General features: G+C 31.6%; 1 long non-coding RNA gene across 1 annotated transcript; it reads left to right on the top strand.

The window, feature by feature from the left end:
* The first annotated feature begins 4,162 nt into the window (after window positions 1-4,162).
* On the top strand, window positions 4,163-10,495 carry LOC149438501 (uncharacterized). The gene is made up of 2 exons (XR_016307897.1): window positions 4,163-5,104; window positions 8,851-10,495. It is a non-coding gene; the product is annotated as an uncharacterized LOC149438501 (long non-coding RNA).
* The last annotated feature ends 3,953 nt before the right edge of the window (window positions 10,496-14,448 follow it).

Genomic DNA, 14,448 nt, shown 5'->3' with positions numbered 1-14,448 from the left:
CGTGAAAAGGTTTATATTGTGACAATCACAAGAAAAAGACCTAAATTTTGATGTATAGTCTGTCTCTGAAAGATAAAAAATGAAGGCACAGTCGCAGTTTAAAAACGTTCCTTAAAATGTCTGGTGTCTAGAGTGGAGTTTCAATGAAAGTCAATGGGAGGGGTGATTTGCAAACAAATGGTCATATTCTGAAAACTATCAGGAGTATGTCCTAGCCGTGAACATTTTTAGTGACAGCAGGGTTAGCTGAACGTTTTGATATAAGATATGTGTAGGTGGGCTTGATAATGACATAGTTATGGCAGTTTACAAATCATGTTCTGATTTTTCCTTTCACACTGTAGCTTTCTCACTCTAATGTGACTCAGCTGCCCCCTGAGTGACCTTTGCTTGCACCTGTTACCTCAGTCAGTCACAGGTGTGTGACAGCTCTGCTCTAAACAGGCTATTTAAACTTGGCAAGTTCACTGGCGATTGCCATCTTCAAACGCTTGTAGTTTTAAAAGTATACATGCTACCATGAAAAGGTTTATATTGTGACAATCACAAGAAAAAGACCTACAGTTTGATGTATAGTATGTCTCTGAAAGATAACAAATGAAGGCACAGTCGCAGTTTAAAAACGTCCCTTAAAATGTCTGGTGTCTAGAGTGGAGTTTCAATGAAAGTCAATGGGAGGGGTGATGTGCAAACAAATGGTCATATTCTGAAAACTATCAGGAGTATGTCCTAGCCGTGAACATTTTTAGTGACAGCAGGGTTAGCTGAACGTTTTGATATAAGATATATGTAGGTGGGCTTGAAAATGGCAGAGTGATGGCAGTTTACAAATCATGTTCTGATTTTTCCTTCTACACTCTAGATTTGTCACTTCTCACTCTAGTTGCTCAATGCATTCCTATGGGAAAATGTCGCCACAAAAACCGCGATATTTCGTGAACGATTCGGCGAAACGTTCCACAAAGTAATAGCAATCCGATCGGGAACAATCCGCACGTTTTGATATATTACTTGTCTTTGTAGTGTAAAAACTGTGGGAGGAGTTAGCGTGGCAAATATGGCTATAATAAGAAACGGAATAAGAATAAGAATATATATGTGAGATAACAATAAGTGTTCCTTGCTATGCAAGAACACTTAACTAGACAATCTACAATTTCTGGGGAAATTGTGTAAAGTGTTCTTGCCGCAACCTTTACCAAATGATTGATGAAATGTAAGTAGGGCACATTGCAAGCCTGATAGTGAGAAATGCATTTCAGCTTGTATTTTGAAGCTCACAGTCCAGCCTCGTGAGTCATCTGCCTCTTGAGTGACCTTTGGTTGCTGCACCTGGAGAGGGCGGAGTAGGCTCACTGTGCTGAGACAGCTGGGTTGCTATGACAACTCACTCTGAGAGGAATGTCAGCATGACTGTTCTAAACAGGCTTTTTAAACTTGCCAAGTTCAATTGCGTGCTAAAATTAGTATTAATTAAATATTAAAGAAAAGAAACATAGTGTCTTATCCGGGATATCAATTATTTATTTTTATTTTAATTTTTTTTATTTTAATTTTAATTTTTATTTTATTTTATTTTTATTTTAATTTAATTTTAATTTTATGTTAATTTTAATTTTATTTTAATTTTATTTTTATTTTAATTTAATTTTTATTTTAATTTTAATTTTATTTTTATTTTAATTTTATTTTAATTTTATGTTAATTTAAATTTTATTTTTATTTTTATTTTAATTTTATTTTTATTTTATGTTATTTTAATTTTATTTTTATTTTAATTTTATGTTAATTTTATTTTTATTAAATTTTTTTTTTTAATTTTAATTTTATTTTAATTTTAATTTTTATTTTATTTTTAATTTTATTTTTATTTTAATTTAATTTTAATTTTATGTTAATTTTAATTTTAATTTTATTTTTATTTTATTTTATTTTAATTTTATTTTTATTTTAATTTTATGTTAATTTTAATTTTATTTTTATTTTAATTTTTATTTTTATTTTTAATTTTATTTTAATTTTAATTTTATTTTTTTTTTATTTTAATTTAATTTTTATTTTATTTTTATTTTTATCCAGACTGAATAATAATACCATCTCATTTGTACAGAAGGAACTGTCATTCCCACTGCAAATATTTTTCATTTATTTTAATTTTAATTTAATTTTTATTTTATTTTTCATTTTATTTTTATTTTAATTTTTAATTTTATTTTTATTGTAATTTTATTTTATTTTTTTATTTTAATTTTATTTTATTTTTATCCAGACTGAATAATAACACCATCTCATTTATACAGAAGGAACTGTCATTCCCACTGCAAATATTTTTTATTTTTTATTTATATTTTTCATTCATAGTTTTTGTTTTTTCACATTGATAAATTAATTTATTTTATATATTTACACAAATCATATATTTAAGTATAATTAATTGATGTAATTATTTGATTATCGGTGGTACACTTATGAATTCATTATATCACATAAGGTAGAATATATTGGAGCGCGGTACACTACTGGCATTCGTGAACATTTTTAGTGACAGCAGGGTTAGCTGAACGTTTTGATATAAGATATGTGTAGGTGGGCTTGAAAATGAAAGAGTGATGGCAGTTTACAAATCATGTTCTGATTTTTCCTTCCACACTGCAGCTTTCTCACTTCTCACTCTAATGTGACTCAGCTGCCCCCTGAGTGACCTTTGGTGCACCTGTGACTCAGTCAGTCACAGGTGTGTGACAAGCTCTGCTCTAAACACAGTGCTCAAACTTGCCAAATTCACTGGCGATTGCCATCTTCAAACGCTTGTAGTTTTAAAAGTATAAATGCTACCGTGAAAAGGTTTATATTGTGACAATCATAAGAAACAGACCTAAATTTTAATGTATAGTATGTCTCTGCAATATTAAAAATGAAGGCACAGTCGCAGTTTAAAAACGTCCCTTAACATTTCAGGTGGCTGTGAGTGAAGTTTCAATGAAAGTCAATGGGAGGGGTGAGGTGCAAACAAATGGTCATATTCTGAAAACTATCAGGAGTATGTCCTAGCCGTGAACATTTTTAGTGACAGCAGGGTTAGCTGAACGTTTTGATATAAGATATGTGTAGGTGGGCTTGAAAATGACATAGTTATGGTAGTTTACAAATCATGTTCTGATTTTTCCTTTCACACTGTAGCTTTCTCACTCTAATGTGACTCAGCTGCCCCCTGAGTGACCTTTGCTTGCACCTGTTACCTCAGTCAGTCACAGGTGTGTGAGAAGCTCTGCTCTAAACAGGCTGTTTAAACTTGCCAAGTTCACTGGCGATTGCCATTTTCAAACGCTTGTAGTTTTAAAAGTATAAATGCTACCGTGAAAAGGTTTATATTGTGACAATCATAAGAAACAGACCTAAATTTTGATGTATAGTATGTCTCTGAAAGATAAAAAATGAAGGCACAGTCGCAGTTTAAAAACGTCCCTTAAAATGTCTGGTGTTTAGAGTGGAGTTTCAATGAAAGTCAATGGGAGGGGTGATGTGCAAACAAATGGTCATATTGTGAAAACTATCAGGAGTATGTCCTAGCCGTGAACATTTTTAGTGACAGCAGGGTTAGCTGAACGTTTTGATATAAGATATGTGTAGGTGGGCTTGAAAATGGCAGAGTGATGGCAGTTTACAAATCATGTTCTGATTTTTCTGATTTTTCCTTTGCACACTCAAGCTGTGCTCTGCTGCTCAATGCATTCCTATGGGAAAATTTCACCGCAAAAACCGCGATATTTCTTGAACGATTCGGCGAAACGTTCTACAAAGTAATAGCAATCCGATCGGGAACAATCCGCACGTTTTGATATATTACTTGTATTTGTAGTGTAAAAACTGTGGGAGGAGTTAGCGTGGCAAATATGGCTATAATAAGAATAAGAACTAGACAATCTACAATTTCTGGGGAAATTGTGTAAAGTGTTCTTGCCGCAACCTTTACCAAATGATTGATGAAATGTAAGCAGGGCACATTGCAAGCCTGATAGTGAGAAATGCATTTCAGCTTGTATTTTGAAGCTCACAGTCCAGCCTCGTGAGTCATCTGCCTCTTGAGTGACCTTTGGTTGCTGCACCTGGAGAGGGCGGAGTAGGCTCACTGTGCTGAGACAGCTGGGTTGCTATGTGTTAGAAGCTTTCCTTAACCTAAATATCTAATATCTTCTTATTAACAGTACTAACAAGTATGAATGAGTTGGATCTTAATAGAATAATTGAGTTATTATATTTATATTTGTTCTAGATTGGGAAAAGTAAGTGATTAGACTTCATAGTTTGTGAATTTATATATGAACATATATCTTGGGTTTCCTTTACATTCAAGCCACATATGGTAGCAATTGGTTTACCATCCTCCCCCATCTATGTAAGAGATAAAGTTACACTCAGACTTTGAGAGAAGTAGGCTGGAGGGTTTGTTATATATATATACATCTGTTTCCAATTATCTTTGTGGGACTACAAGTATATCAGCCCATTTTGAGGAAAAGGTGGGGGCTGGATTGCTCATTTAAGAGTTGAAACAAAGACTTTTTATACTCACATTGCTTGAAGCCTTGAGAGACACACACATACACACATATACATATATACAATCTTATTATCAAGAACTTAACTATATTTTTTGGACATTATTTAAACATTCTGTATGCCAATATTTTATTACTAATTTTATGCAACGTTATTATTAAATCATCTTTTTGAGTTTTTACAAGAAGTGGAAGGACTTTCTATTTGAACATTTCTCATCAATACAAGTTAATAAAATATCGAGACAATACGATATTTTACAGTGGCGAGCCTCCAGTTCGATTCGTTTCCGCCGATCGCTTATTTTTGACTTTTTTCTTCTTCATCTTGATGAGAGGGAAGAGGTTTGCACACTCAGCAAAATATGAAATCAAGCTTTCAGGAGAAGTAAAGTCTGCAACAGATGAATCGTCGGCATAATCGAGAACCTAAAAGCAGAATTGGTGAGAATTTTGCGCAATTGCAAGCAACGCTGTTCCTTGGTGATGTCATTTCCCGCCAAGAGAGAAAAGACGCGTTATGTAAAGAAAGACCTTATTAATTGGTAAGTAATGGATTTTATTGATGAATTATCTAGAGAGAGTAAGTTAGAATTCAAGAATCTGTCTACATTTGTTAAAGATAATGAACTTTGGCGGTACATGTATAATGAGTGCTTACAGGCTAATATTAAGATAGAAAAATCTAAGTTTTCCTTTAAGAAACTGAGCAAACAAGTTAGAAATGTAATGAAGTTAGTTAATGTTTTTAATGCCATGATTTTTGATGTTCCTAAGACTGCTACATGTATAATGAAGCAAGATCAGAGCAGTGTATGTGCTAATTGCCAGATTTTGACTGAGCAAATAGATGATATGCAAAGTGCAATTCAAACAAAAGACATTCAGTTATCTGACCTGCAGAATGATGTAAAAAGAATTTGTGTGAATACTAAGGCAGAGAAACAAAAATCTTTTGTACCAGAGATCCATTCTATGGAAGGAGATCCTACCAATCAGGAAGAAATGTGTAAGAGAAAATTAAGGGATAAAGCTGCAAAACTTAATCTTAAAATCCTTGATCAGCTCATGAAAATTTTGAAGGATATGCCAGCCTATGATATGGACGCCGATGCTTTCTATAACATGGAGGTTTATGAAAATTTTTGTAATAATTTTTGTTTAAATCAGGAGCAAAGAAATTTTCTATTCTGTTTATGGCTCCCCAGTGTTATGGCATGTAGATTAATCAAAACGCCATATATTGAGGATGATGAGGAAATGCATAGCAATGCATCAGACCGACTACGTCAATTATTGAAATTTACTACTGGAGAGGAAACTCCTTCTTTGGAAATCTTAGACTCCTTAAGAGCTACGATTAATGATGATCCTTTTGAATTTAAAAATAGATTTTCTAAAGTATACAAAATTATATTTAATTTAGACAATGAGACTCCTTCTATGGTAAATGCTTTTGTTAAAAAATTCAAGTATCTTGATCCAGCATCTGTTATTATTGCTACTGGAAAAAATGATTTAGATCAAGCAGCCAAAGTTATTGATACAGTTAGGAGACAACTTAAATTAAACAATCAGAAGAAGGAAAGTTTAATTGTTCAAAATGGAGAACAGAGAGAGACCATGTGCTTAGCCACACCCAGTTATGATGATGAATACGTCACAGGCAGGACGAGAGTCTCAGAGCAGACAGGAAATACTATTTGTTTCTATTGTAAACGATTTGGTCATTTGAAAAGAGATTGTATTCATTATAAATTAGATTTACAAAGAAAAGCTTTGGAATTAGAAGACCAAAATATAATTTCTGAACAATCTGCTCCTCCATGTTCCAACAATAGTCTGTCTGAGTTGCCTTATGCCTCAGAAGTTAAAAAGATCAGTTCACTGAGAGTTAACAACAGCTTAAACAATATGGTAAACAGTGCTGTTGTCATTAATAGGAATGGTTTATTGCCATTGCCGAAATTTAAATCAGGATCAAATGGAGATTCTTCTTCTTTACTGTTGGAATATGTTGCTCCAAATTTATTGGATGAAAGTGGAAGGCCCAAATCAACATCAATTGATTCTTCCATGTACTGTAATGTTGGAAGTATTTGTACAGCAACTGCTGACATGTCTTCAGATCATAAATGGCCACATACAGGAACCAATCTTGAATTGGAACAATTGGTTATATCACATACAGATCTTTGGAGTCGAAGCAAAAATGATGTAGGTTTGTTTAAGGATTTTGATGTTGACATTGAAGGTAGAGACCCTAAGCCTCAACCTCAATACAAATTGCCATTAGAATCAATTAATCCAATCTCTTCCATTGTAGATGAGTTTTTACAGCAAGGTATTTTAAAGAAAGTACAATCAGTGGTGAATAATTGTATTTGGCCTATCAAAGTTGATAATTCATATTCTTTATCAGTTGATTTCAGGACATTGAACAAATGCATCACAAATAACAGATCTATTGTTCCTGATTGTAACATAATGTCACATCTGGATGCCAAGGCCAAAATATTCTCAGTACTTGAAATTGCCAATAGCCATTTGTCAGTACCCTTAGCTAAGAGTTGTCAATATAAACTTGCCTTTAGCTTCAACAAAGAAACTTATACATTCACAAGATTAGCCCCAGGCTTAGATTTAAGTGATGGGATTGTTCATGAGTATTTGGGAAAAATATTATCTAAATTCTCTAGGCCAGAATGTATTGTCCAGCATGTAGACAAGCTTCTCTTGTCTACACAAAATAGAACTGAACATATCACTCTTTTGTCTGAAATATTTACGTTGTTACAAACAGCAGGATTGAAATTGAATACAGAGAAAGTTCAGTTGATGAAAAGACAGGTGGAATTCCTTCATATGCAAATTAGTCATGGACAGAGACAGATGTTGCAAGAAAAAGTTAAAACTATTTCTGCTTATCCAATTCCAACAAATCGCAAGGCTTTGCATCAGTTTTTGAGCGAAGTAAATCATTGTAAAGATTTTATACCCAATTTTGCAGAAAAGTCTAGATCATTATTTGATCGTTTGAGACAAAAAGCTGGTGTGTTTGATCAATGGAATCAAACTGAGAAAGAAGCTTTTGAACTATTGAAATGGAATTTGCAGAATGCTACTACATTAAGTACTGTTGAGTTTTGTAGTAAAGTTCCTTTTGTTTTAGAAACCAATGTTTCCAATAATGCAATCTCAGCAACTTTGTCACAATTAAAAGATGGTAATCAGAAAATAATAGGTTTCTTCTCAAGAACTTTGACAAATATGGAGAAAAACTTTGATGCACATATGAAAAAATTGTTAAGTGTTTTCTTTGCAGTCAAAATAACTGAATACATTGTGAGATCAAGTAAGATCATATTACAGACACCTGATTCATCACTGAAACTCCTACAGGAAGATGGTTCAACAGAAAAGTATCGTGAAAATTATCCTATATGGTACAAAACACTGTCTTCCAAACACATTCAGATAGAAGTAACAAAAAGACATTTTCAGGAAAACATACCAACACATGTTTGTACAGCTGTAAGTGAGAAGTTTGTACCTCATGTTTTCAACATAGGAACTGAGAAAAGTTTGAAACCAGTATGTATTACTGCAGATCAGTCTTACACTACAAGAAGTGAGCCAATACACAAAACAGCTACGCATATTTCCAATTTTATAGAGATAAGATCAAAGGCATGATCCTTTGTCATCTCTGGGTTGATACAAAACCTTTCTTTGGTTTTGAAACCAAGGTTTTGAATCATGACCAATAATGGAGATGTAGCGTCCTGTTATATTTATTTTTGTTTATTTCAGGTACTTATATAGCGTTGTGAATTTATGTAGTGCTTTTTACATATATAGTACATTCACATCAGTCCCTAACCCTCAAGAGGTGTACAATCTAAGGTCCCTAACTCACAGTCATACATACACATACTAGGGCCAATTTAGATAGGAGCAATTCTCCTACCAACATGTCTTTGGAGTGTGGGAGGAAACCGGAGTACCTGGAGAAAACCCACACAAGCACAGGGAGAACATACAAACTCCAGGCAGGTGATGCCATGGTTGGGATTTGCATCAGCAACCCTAGTGTTGTTAGGCGGAAGTGCCCGCATTCTAAAATAGAACACTACAAGTCAATAAGAAGTATTATAATCAAAATATGTCTTCCATGTCATGACTAGAAATGTTTGTGATTATGATATGTAATATTAACAGATAAATGTAAGAGGATTAATCCATGTAAAATTATCAATGCCAAAATAATGATACTGCATTTCTGTTACAGGAAATGACCTAAGAGTAACTGTTAAAGGAAGAAAGTTCAAATATTTCTAAACCTTTCAGATGATAATACATTTTCCAAGAAGGAAATTTATTCTGGAAGAAGCTTTGCAACAAGAATTTCATTCATCATAGTTTTTGTTGTTCTTTTTATGTTCAATAAAGTTATTTGAACTTTACAGAGTGCTAGAAGAAGACAAGACATCTCAAGGCATCTCATAGAGGAAGAACTTATAAAACAATTGACTTTTGACTACTGATGAAATAATTCATTCATCATCAGATATATTGGTTTTTTTTGTGTGTACATTTTATTTTTGACATGATATGTTTATCATATCAAGATGAGATCAGTTTTCACATGAACATTTGCAATCACACACTATGTATTTTCAGAAGTGAAAGGGTTAAACTTTTGTTACAACAGAGTCACTCTTAGTTAGAACATCTGTTGTTAATTAAGCTAGAGATAAGTTTTCTAAGGTACATATAGAAAAATTTAGGCAAGCTTTACATTGTTATATGTATGTTTTTAAAAAAAAATCATTTGATATACATGTATGGATTGAAGTTAGAGAACATATGTTATGTTTAAATGTTGATAAGGTATTTTGAAAAGATGTAGTGGATTATAGAACTGTGTGCTACACACATTTTGGAGGGAAAATATGAAACATCTATTTTTTAAGTGACATATTTTAAAGTATTGTACTATAATGTTACAGTTATACATTTATTAAGGGGATGAATTATTTGGTGAAAGGAAAGGAAAATAATAAGGGTAAAAATATTTTTATGTGATACATAACAAAAGGTTTATCAAAGAATTTGTTTTCCCATTATAGAATCAAATTGAAGATAAGTTCAGATCAATTATCTTAAGATCCAAAAACGCTTGAATGGATACGAAAGTGACGAGAATGTGTATAAATGGATTAAGATAAGGAAAATGATTAAGATTCGATAAAATCGATCATTTTGAGAGGGAAATGTTAGAAGCTTTCCTTAACCTAAATATCTAATATCTTCTTATTAACAGTACTAACAAGTATGAATGAGTTGGATCTTAATAGAATAATTGAGTTATTATATTTATATTTGTTCTAGATTGGGAAAAGTAAGTGATTAGACTTCATAGTTTGTGAATTTATATATGAACATATATCTTGGGTTTCCTTTACATTCAAGCCACATATGGTAGCAATTGGTTTACCATCCTCCCCCATCTATGTAAGAGATAAAGTTACACTCAGACTTTGAGAGAAGTAGGCTGGAGGGTTTGTTATATATATATACATCTGTTTCCAATTATCTTTGTGGGACTACAAGTATATCAGCCCATTTTGAGGAAAAGGTGGGGGCTGGATTGCTCATTTAAGAGTTGAAACAAAGACTTTTTATACTCACATTGCTTGAAGCCTTGAGAGACACACACATACACACATATACATATATACAATCTTATTATCAAGAACTTAACTATATTTTTTGGACATTATTTAAACATTCTGTATGCCAATATTTTATTACTAATTTTATGCAACGTTATTATTAAATCATCTTTTTGAGTTTTTACAAGAAGTGGAAGGACTTTCTATTTGAACATTTCTCATCAATACAAGTTAATAAAATATCGAGACAATACGATATTTTACACTATGACAACTCACTCTGAGAGGAATGTCAGCATGCCTGTTCTAAACAGGCTTTTTAAACTTGCCAAGTTCAATTGCGTGCTAAAATTAGTATTAATTAAATATTAAAGAAAAGAAACATAGTGTCTTATCCGGGATATCAATTATTTATTTTTATTTTAATTTTTTTTTTATTTTAATTTTAATTTTTATTTTATTTTATTTTTATTTTAATTTAATTTTAATTTTATGTTAATTTTAATTTTATGTTAATTTTAATTTTATTTTTATTTTATTTTTAATTTTATTTTATTTTTAATTTTATTTTTATTTTATGTTATTTTAATTTTATTTTTATTTTAATTTTATGTTAATTTTATTTTTATTTAATTTTTTTTTTAATTTTAATTTTATTTTATTTTAATTTTTATTTTTATTTTTAATTTTATGTTAATTTTAAGTTTATTTTTTTTTTTATTTTAATTTAATTTTTATTTTATTTTTATTTTTATCCAGACTGAATAATAATACCATCTCATTTATACAGAAGGAACTGTCATTCCCACTGCAAATATTTTTTATTTATTTTAATTTTAATTTTAATTTAATTTTTATTTTATTTTTCATTTTATTTTTATTTTAATTTTAATTTTTAATTTTATTTTTATTTTAATTTTATTTTATTTTTTTATTTTAATTTTAATTTTATTTTATTTTTATCCAGACTGAATAATAACACCATCTCATTTATACAGAAGGAACTGTCATTCCCACTGCAAATATTTTTTATTTTTTATTTATATTTTTCATTCATAGTTTTTGTTTTTTCACATTGATAAATTAATTTATTTTATATATTTACACAAATCATATATTTAAGTATAATTAATTGATGTAATTATTTGATTATCGGTGGTACACTTATGAATTCATTATATCACATAAGGTAGAATATATTGGAGCGCGGTACACTACTGGCATTCGTGAACATTTTTAGTGACAGCAGGGTTAGCTGAACGTTTTGATATAAGATATGTGTAGGTGGGCTTGAAAATGACATAGTGATGGCAGTTTACAAATCATGTTCTGATTTTTCCTTCCACACTGCAGCTTTCTCACTTCTTACTCTAATGTGACTCAGCTGCCCCCTGAGTGACCTTTGGTGCACCTGTGACTCAGTCAGTCACAGGTGTGTGACAAGCTCTGCTCTAAACACAGTGCTCAAACTTGCAAAATTCACTTGCGATTGCCATCTTCAAACGCTTGTAGTTTAAAAGTATAAATGCTACAGTGAAAAGGTTTATACTGTGACAATCACAAGAAACAGACCTAAATTTTGATGTATAGTATGTCTCTGCAATATTAAAAATGAAGGCACAGTCGCAGTTTAAAAACGTCCCTTAACATTTCAGGTGGCTGTGAGTGAAGTTTCAATGAAAGTCAATGGGAGGGGTGAGGTGCAAACAAATGGTCATATTCTGAAAACTATCAGGAGTATGTCCTAGCCGTGAACATTTTTAGTGACAGCAGGGTTAGCTGAACGTTTTGATATAAGATATGTGTAGGTGGGCTTGAAAATGACATAGTTATGGCAGTTTACAAATCATGTTCTGATTTTTCCTTTCACACTGTAGCTTTCTCACTCTAATGTGACTCAGCTGCCCCCTGAGTGACCTTTGCTTGCACCTGTTACCTCAGTCAGTCACAGGTGTGTGAGAAGCTCTGCTCTAAACAGGCTATTTAAACTTGCCAAGTTCACTGGCGATTGCCATTTTCAAACGCTTGTAGTTTTAAAAGTATAAATGCTACCGTGAAAAGGTTTATATTGTGACAATCACAAGAAACAGACCTAAATTTTGATGTATAGTATGTCTCTAAAAGATAAAAAATGAAGGCACAGTCGCAGTTTAAAAACGTCCCTTAAAATTTCTTGTGTCTAAAGTGGAGTTTCAATGAAAGTCAATGGGAGGGATGAGGTCCAAACAAATGGTCATATTCTGAAAACTATCAGGAATATGGCTTAGCTGTGAATATTTTTAGTGACAGCAGGGTTAGCTGAACGTTTTGATATAAGATATGTGTAGGTGGGCTTGAAAATGAAAGAGTGATGGCAGTTTACAAATCATGTTCTGATTTTTCTGATTTTTCCTTTACACACTCTAGCTGTGCTCTGCTGCTCAATGCATTCCTATGGGAAAATTTTGCCGCAAAAACCGCGATATTTCTTGAACGATTCGGCGAAACGTTCCACAAAGTAATAGCAATCCGATCGGGAACAATCTGCACGTTTTGATATATTACTTGTATTTGTAGTGTAAAAACTGTGGGAGGAGTTAGCGTGGCAAATATGGCTATAATAAGAATAAGAACTAGACAATCTACAATTTCTGGGGAAATTGTGTAAAGTGTTCTTGCCGCAACCTTTACCAAATGATTGATGAAATGTAAGCAGTGCACATTGCAAGCCTGATAGTGAGAAATGCATTTCAGCTTGTATTTTGAAGCTCACAGTCCAGCCTCGTGAGTCATCTGCCTCTTGAGTGACCTTTGGTTGCTGCACCTGGAGAGGGCGGAGTAGGCTCACTGTGCTGAGACAGCTGGGTTGCTATGACAACTCACTCTGAGAGGAATGTCAGCATGCCTGTTCTAAACAGGCTTTTTAAACTTGCCAAGTTCAATTGCGTGCTAAAATTAGTATTAATTAAATATTAAAGAAAAGAAACATAGTGTCTTATCCGGGATATCAATTATTTATTTTTATTTTTATTTAAAAAAAAATTTTATTTTAATTTTAATTTTAATTTTATGTTAATTTTAATTTTATTTTTATTTTAATTTTAATTTTATTTTAATTTTATGTTAATTTTAATTTTATTTTTATTTTATTTTAATTTTATTTTATTTTTAATTTTATTTTTATTTTTATTTTTATTTTATGTTATTTTAATTTTATTTTTATTTTAATTTTATGTTAATTTTATTTTTATTTAATTTTTTTTTTTAATTTTAATTTTATTTTTATTTTTATTTTTAATTTTATTTTAATTTTAATTTTATTTTTTTTTTATTTTAATTTAATTTTTATTTTATTTTTATTTTTATCCAGACTGAATAATAATACCATCTCATTTATACAGAAGGAACTGTCATTCCCACTGCAAATATTTTTTATTTTTTATTTATATTTTTCATTCATAGTTTTTGTTTTTTTACATTGATAAATTAATTTATTTTATATATTTACACAAATCATATATTTAAGTATAATTAATTGATGTAATTATTTGATTATCGGTGGTACACTTATGAATTCATTATATCACATAAGGTAGAATATATTGGAGCGCGGTACACTACTGGCATTCGTGAACATTTTTAGTGACAGCAGGGTTAGCTGAACGTTTTGATATAAGATATGTGTAGGTGGGCTTGAAAATGACACAGTGATGGCAGTTTACAAATCATGTTCTGATTTTTCCTTCCACACTGCAGCTTTCTCACTCTAATGTGACTCAGCTGCCCCCTGAGTGACCTCTGCTTGCACCTGTGACTCAGTCAGTCACAGGTGTGTGAGAAGCTCTGCTCTAAACAGGCTGTTTAAACTTGCCAAGTTCACTGGCGATTGCCATTTTCAAACGCTTGTAGTTTTAAAAGTATAAATGCTACCGTGAAAAGGTTTATATTGTGACAATCACAAGAAAAAGACCTAAATTTTGATATATAGTATATCTCTGCAATAATAAAAATGAAGGCACAGTCGCAGTTTAAAAACGTCCCTTAAAATGTCAGGTATCTAGAGTGGAGTTTCAATGAAAGTCAATGGGAGGGGTGAGGTGAAAACACATGGTCATATTCTGAAAACTATCAGGAGTATGTCCTAGCCGTGAACATTTTTAGTGACAGCAGGGTTAGCTGAACGTTTTGATATAAGATATGTGTAGGTGGGCTTGAAAATGACACAGTGATGG

This window comes from Staurois parvus, unplaced genomic scaffold (assembly GCF_062004578.1).
Source record: "Staurois parvus isolate SC_StPar_1 unplaced genomic scaffold, SC_StPar_1.0 ptg001188l, whole genome shotgun sequence".
Classification (NCBI taxonomy): domain Eukaryota; kingdom Metazoa; phylum Chordata; class Amphibia; order Anura; family Ranidae; genus Staurois; species Staurois parvus.
The sequence above is the reverse complement of the archived record's forward strand: the minus strand, read 5'-3'. Positions and strand labels throughout refer to the sequence as shown.